At 33.3% G+C, this 7,133-nt stretch overlaps 1 long non-coding RNA gene across 2 annotated transcripts; it reads left to right on the top strand.

The window, feature by feature from the left end:
• Positions 1 to 4,942: 4,942 nt before the first annotated feature.
• LOC127808763 (uncharacterized) lies at positions 4,943 to 6,884 on the top strand. 2 transcript variants are annotated; one of them, XR_008024977.1, is made up of 4 exons: positions 4,943 to 5,745; positions 5,837 to 5,914; positions 6,273 to 6,350; positions 6,709 to 6,884. It is a non-coding gene; the product is annotated as an uncharacterized LOC127808763 (long non-coding RNA). The 2 variants fall into 2 exon arrangements; XR_008024976.1 differs by lacking the exon at positions 6,273 to 6,350.
• Positions 6,885 to 7,133: the final 249 nt, after the last annotated feature.

Genomic DNA, 7,133 nt, shown 5'->3' on the forward strand with positions numbered 1-7,133 from the left:
GGATAGAGCAAGTGATCAAGAGACAGAAATTTTGGGTATTATATAGACCTTTCATGGAATATTCTCTTCTCTTCGTTCTAATTTTTTGGGGTCTTCTAACTGCCAAAGCAGTTAAGGAAAGAGAAAAGGTCAAGAACCAGCCACGTTCAGAGATCAATTTACAGGTAAGAATGGCGGGTGATTGAGTCTATATGATGCAAAGATGAATAGCCACTGGTTTTTTAACTTCCTTTTTTTAGAGAAAAGATCATCACATGGGTGCCAATACAAGTGCGGAAAGATTCTTCAGTGTACAATATATTTAACCAGAAATAAAAGAAGTAAATTCTTATCTTAAACATCATAATTCATTTGGTAAGGCACCTTAATTAGAATCATTGGGTGGACTACTACTCGTCTCCACCCAGTTCATGCAAAGCCGGCGCTCTTCATTTTTCTCTTCTTTAGTACCTCAGCTGAAAAGCAATGAGCAAGCAGTAACATGCAGAGGTTGACATCTATAATGGATCATTTTTATGTCAAAAGGTTGAGTGTGTTTTCCTCAACAATGGATTGGAAGACCATTTGAACAAAGAAGTTAGATTTTTTCCTATTATATATGTGCTTACATTAATTGTGACTCTTATTTTATATTATATTAGATTAAAATATATTGATCTTATATATTGTGAGACGTTAAGAAATCTATAAATAACTAAGGTAAATTAGTGAATTAATACTCAAAATTAAATTAATGTAAACTAAATTAGTTTAAGACCATAAAAGTTCATAAAGTAGTGATTGTAAAAACTTGTGGGTCGTTTACATATTTGTGGCTTAAGTCCATTTTTCTCTCCAATACTAGCTAAAAATTCTAATTGTGAGACTGTGTAAATGTAAATCCTGCATTTTCTTGCTTAATTAGAGAACATTAAAAGACTTAAAAGAGGGAAAAAAAAAGAAATCCTAGTGCAATATTTTCTTATGCAAATCTACTATGAAGAACATAGATTCTAAACAAAATTGATTTATAATTAAACCCTAATCAGTGTTATAGAATGATATTCTAAAGCATCACATTAAATTCATGTACCTATTTTGATTTCGGTTAACAAAAGTTAATAGGACAAAAAACACCCAAGCACCCACATAGAAGAAAAGTATAAACATTTCTATTTTTTTCTTTTCTTGCATCATTTGTCGTTGTGTATTTTGTCCTATTAACTTTATCCTTGATGATAACTAAAAAATTGAAATTTGAACAATAAAAGCTTAGTAGTTGGAACAAGGTTAAGTTTTTTTTTTTTTTTTTTTTTAGGGGGGGGGGGGGGGGGGGAGTTTAATTTCTTTCATTTGTGCACCCCTATTGCCTTCAAGAAACTTGTGGTGCAGCAAGATCGGAAACCCAGATTAAATAAATTCCCTAGGGCTAGGATTGAAATGGGCACCCCATTGGCAATCTATTACCTTCCAACTGGCCAATGTTTCCCAAATATCGTAATACCGTAACGACCTTAATTTTATTTATAGGCAAGTTCTGAAAATTGGAGAATTTGGTAGTCCAAAGCATTGTTTTTCATTTTTATTTTCTTAAAAGTTTTCTGAGAAGACTTCCTGTAATTTATATATATATGTTTGGAGCAATAAGCTAGGACCTGATAAATTTTAAAAAAGTACTATTGGATGTGTATTTGTTAAAAAACTTATGTCATAACAACAGGGTGTCATGCACATGAAATAAGTACGATTATTTTTTATATAAATAATTAAATTAACAACTGCATAAATGAATGTTAGTTGATCGTACAAGATCAAAGTTTTTCGAAAAATGTCAAATTATTGGACAACTAAACGAGAACATAAGATTACATTTTCATCTTTTATTTATTATGTAATGACATAATAGAATATATTACTAAAATCGTGGGCATTATGAATATTAATTGAAAATTTTGACTTAGATTTATCTATTAAAGTTATGGTCCTGAATTGAACATAGATAAATACACATCTACCATACTATATCTCAGAAGGATAGTCATATACAAACCAAAAAATTTGAATTCTATTACTTATTAATAATTATATATTGATAAGAAGGCATTAAAATTGCATTTGTAAAAATATAATTAACACTTTATTTGATATCATTTGTATAAAAATTCTGCAAAGGCGTCACTTTTAATTTTAGAATATCCTTATAATTTTTTATTAAATTCTTCCTAGCAAAATTAAAATGGATTAGGAACAATTCCACCCTACTCAAGGAGCCGAGATCTGCTGTCTTAAAATACTGTCTTATTAGCTGTCCCTCCAATCAGAAATGGCCACGTCATCATATAATTAAACATAATAAAAAATCTGTTGTATCTCCAACTTAACGGCAGCAAGTAACGCCATCTTCTAAAATCTGTTCTGCGGACCTTCTTCTTGCTGTCTTCTTCTTCCACCTCAAGGTCCAGCTTCACAATCGCCAACGTCGGCCGCAACACTGCCTTTGCCTTCTTTCAGGACGGTCGATGCCACACCAGCACTAGAAAAAGAAGCTGATCAGCACTGCCACGGCTGTCGTCAACATTTTATCCAGTCGAGATTCTCTACCAAAGCCCGCAACAACAACGTTTCGACAACATCCGAATGGTTGTTTCAAAGATCAGAACTCATTTTGAAGAAGCTGTGGGCATTGCTGGGGCGCTTTGGGGAGGAAATAAGTGATGGGACAGTAATGCACACTAGGTGTTTGAGGTATGAACAAGGTATGAAATTTCTCAAATAATCTTGTTTTTCCATTTTAAATGGTTGTAAAAATTGTTCTCTTTTGTTCCTTTACCTGGTAACCAAAAATTATTGTTAGGAAAATTGTCTTAATAAAAATCAATTATTAAATGCAAACAAAGTATCAAAATAAACAAGTACATAAAACAAAACTGGTCTAACCCATAACCCACCTGAAGAAGCAGGTAAAGTTGGTTGATTTAGATCCCTGGAAAGAATGGGGTGTTTATTTGTTTGTAGATTTTTTTCTATTAAATCACATTCTTGGAAAAAAAAAAAAGAGTTGTTAAATGGGTACTGAAAGGTTCTCTCTTTTACTTCCAGGAAAAAAAAAATTGTTCTCTTTTAAAAATTTGTCTTTATGCTTGTGCTTGTATTTATGGGCTCATCTAATTTATGATATAGAAACTGAAATAGGATCAAATCAATAATCTTTTTACTTTGTATTGGTTTTTGAAGGTTATGGAGGCCAATAATTTTATAGAACATCAATCTCGTAGGAAGTTAGATTTTGACAATGGAGAGAATGATATACTTTTTGACAGCACGAGAACAAATGTAGATGAGAACGAAGGCAATCAAGCTAAATTTGACAGTAATGAATATATTACTTTCATTCATTCCAAAATTCCTTCTGAAGCAATACCAAAAATTGATATGGAGTTTGAAACAGAAGAAGAAGCTTATAACTTTTATAATGCTTATGCTTACAAAGTAGGTTTTAGTATTCGAAGAAGTAAAGGAAACAAAGGTAGTGATGGGAAGATGATAAATAGAACATTTTGTTGCTCTTGTGAAGGTCGTCGTGAAGTAGATAATCGACGCATTATTGTTAAACATCGTCGTGCCGAAACAAGGTTTGGTTGCCTTGCAAGAATGAAGGTGAATTGTCGTCAAACTGGTAAATATCGGGTTGTTGATTTTATTGCTGCACATACGCATGTGACATCTACCCCTAGAAAAAGTCACTTGCATAGGTCTCAAAGGAGATTGACTGTGGCCCAAGAAGCTGAAATTGATTTAGTGGACGACTCGGGAATTGCTCCTAAAGAGGGTTGTGAATTAATGACTAGGAGAGCAGGTGGTCGTGAAAGTCTCGGATTCACTCATGATGATTATCGAAATTATTTGCAGACTAAACGGACTACTAAAGTTAAGTTAGATGAGACGAGTGGCGTTCTTGAGTATCTTCAACGGATGCAATTAGAAGATCCTTCATTCTTTTATGCTCTACAATTAGACAATGAATGATTAATCACTAATATCTTTTGGAGAGATGCACAAAGAAAGTAGCATACTCTCATTTTGGTGATGTTGTTTGCTTTGACACAACTTATCGAAAAAATCAAGAAAGTCGACCTTTTGCTATGTTTGTAGGCGTTAACCATCATAAACAAACTATTCTTTTTGGGGCTGCACTATTATATGATGAGACAGCTAAAACATTTATATGGTTATTTGACACTTTTGTTCAAGGAATGGCAGGAAAAAAGCCAACGACAATTCTTACTGATCAAGATGCCGCAATGGCAAAAGCATTAGCTTTCCAATGGCCACAGACATCTCATCGTCTATGTATTTGGCACTTATATCAAAATGCCGCAAAGCATCTCAGTGTTGTTTTTGAGCGCTTTCGAGAATTTTCTAAAGATTTTAGTCGGTGTATATATGATTATGAGGAAGAGAACGAATTTTTGCAAGCATGGCATGAGATGCTTGAGAAGTAGGACCTTCAAAGTAACGATTGGTTGAAGCGAATGTTTAGTTTCAAGGAAAAGTGGGCCTTGGTCTATGGTAGAGACACGTTTTGTGCAGATATGACGACAACGCAGCGTAGTGAAAGCATGAACAGCTCTATAAAGGGTTATGTTAGCTACAAACATAATTTATCGAAATTTTTTCATCATTTCCAAAGGTTGATTGAGCATCGACGTTATGTGGAGTTGAAGGCTGATTTTAGAGCAACTCAAAGTAGTGTTTCGTTACCACTTAATATTGCAATTTTAAAACATGCTGCAAATGTATATACCCCGCAAGTGTTCAAAGCATTTGAAATTGAATTAGGCAAGGCTTATGATTGTACCATGGTCACTTCTGTTGAGATTGGGATGGAAATAGAGTACAAACTAAGCCCTTTTGGTAAACTTTCTTGTCATACAGTTAAATATCACTCTACTAATGGGGCAGTTATGTGTAGTTGCAAAAAATTTGAGTTTGCTGGTATTTTGTGCTCACACATTCTTAAAGTTTTGTCTTCCAAAAATATTATAAAGATTCCCGAACAATATATTCTAAGAAGGTGGACAAAAAATGCAAAAACAGAAACAATTGCACGAGTTTCTTACGAGAGTAGTGCAACTAATGAGGATCCTAAGACAAGTATGGCAAGGCGTTATAAAGAGTTGTGTAGGTTGCAAACTCAAATAGCAACAAGGGGGTCAGAAACCGAAGAAGCATATAATATTGTTATTCATGGTTTTAATAGGATCTTGGAAACTATCGATACAAGCACATTCACCCAACAGATGCAATCTTGTACTTCAACCACCATGTCTAACCGCAATGAGAATAATATTGTTGATGGAGTTGGTAAAGTAGCAGGAATTAAGCATAAGGAAAGAATTCGTGGTAGCTCTATGAGGCCAAAAAGTGCTCTTGAAAAGGGTAAGAAAAAGAAAAAAGTTGTCCAAGCTCAACAGGTACCTTAAGTTAACTTATTGTTACTCTATTAAATCTTAAGATTGTGTTGAATGTTTCTAAAAAATTTATTACACTGTTAATATTTTGTGCTGCAGGTTTCACAGAATTCATTAGATCTCACACCAACACTTAACACTAGTCAAGTACATTTCCATTGTCTAAAAATATTTTTATCTTTATTCACACAATTTGTTAAAATAAATAATTATCTTGTATTATACACAGATTGAATCTCATGTTGATATTGAACATCTTACTACGGTGCCAAGTTTTCTTGAATTATTAAAACAGGTTTGCTACTCTTTACCATGAATGTTTAGTGTTTTTCTATATACTTTGGATGCTAAAGGTTTGGATTCATATTGTTTATGTATTTTTATAGGTTGAGCCACTTCATTCAACTGCATCATTTCAAAGATTTGGAGCATAGAAATTGACAGAAGCATGAAGAAGACTTGAGGTTGTTAGTTGCAGTTGCTGGTTGCTAGTTTTTACACAAATACTTGTTATTAAGTAGTACATTAAAGACTCATTTTTCTTTGTTTGCTGGTTGTATAAAAATATAATTATATATGTATGTACCATTGGACTCATATATGTCCATCTCTTCGTGTCCTTCTTTCTCTACCCTCCCCACTTTTTGGCTTAATTTGGTTGCAGCAGGCAGCCAGCACAAACAGGGAAGAAGAAGAGATGATGTAATTTATATGATGTAATTTATTGCTCAACCAGTCTTTTTATTGCCTGAACAACTGTGGATTAGTTTTGAATTAATTTTTATACAACTGTGGATTCATATTGTTTATGTATTTTTATAGGTTGAGACACATCATTCAACTTCATCATTTCAAAGATTTGGAGCATAGAAATTGACAGAAGCATGAAGAAGACTTGAGGTTGTTATTTGCAGTTGCTGGTTGCTAGTTTTTACACAAATACTTGTTATTAAGTAGTACATTAAAGACTCATTTTTCTTTGTTTGCTGGTTGTATAAAAATATAATTATATATGTATGTACCAGTGGACTCATATATGTCCATCTCTTCGTGTCCTTCTTTCTCTACCCTCCCCACTTTTTGGCTTAATTTGGTTGCAGCAGGCAGCCAGCACAAACAGGGAAGAAGAAGAGATGATGTAATTTATATGATGTAATTTATTGCTCAACCAGTCTTTTTATTGCCTGAACAACTGTGGATTAGTTTTGAATTAATTTTTATACAACTGTGGATTCATATTGTTTATGTATTTTTATAGGTTGAGACACATCATTCAACTTCATCATTTCAAAGATTTGGAGCATAGAAATTGACAGAAGCATGAAGAAGACTTGAGGTTGTTATTTGCAGTTGCTGGTTGCTAGTTTTTACACAAATACTTGTTATTAAGTAGTACATTAAAGACTCATTTTTCTTTGTTTGCTGGTTGTATAAAAATATAATTATATATGTACGTGCTATTGGACTCATATATGTCCATCTCTTCGTGTCCTTCTTCTTTCTCTACCTTCTCCACTTTTTGGCTTAATTTGGTTGCAGCAGGCAGCCAGCACAAACAAGGAAGAATAAGAGATGATGTAATTTATATGATGTAATTTACTGCTCAGCCAGTCTTTTTATTACCTGAACAATTGTAGATTAGTTTTGAATTAATTTTTATACAATTCCTTATATGAGAAATCA

This window comes from Diospyros lotus, chromosome 8 (assembly GCF_014633365.1).
Source record: "Diospyros lotus cultivar Yz01 chromosome 8, ASM1463336v1, whole genome shotgun sequence".
Classification (NCBI taxonomy): Eukaryota; Viridiplantae; Streptophyta; class Magnoliopsida; order Ericales; family Ebenaceae; genus Diospyros; species Diospyros lotus.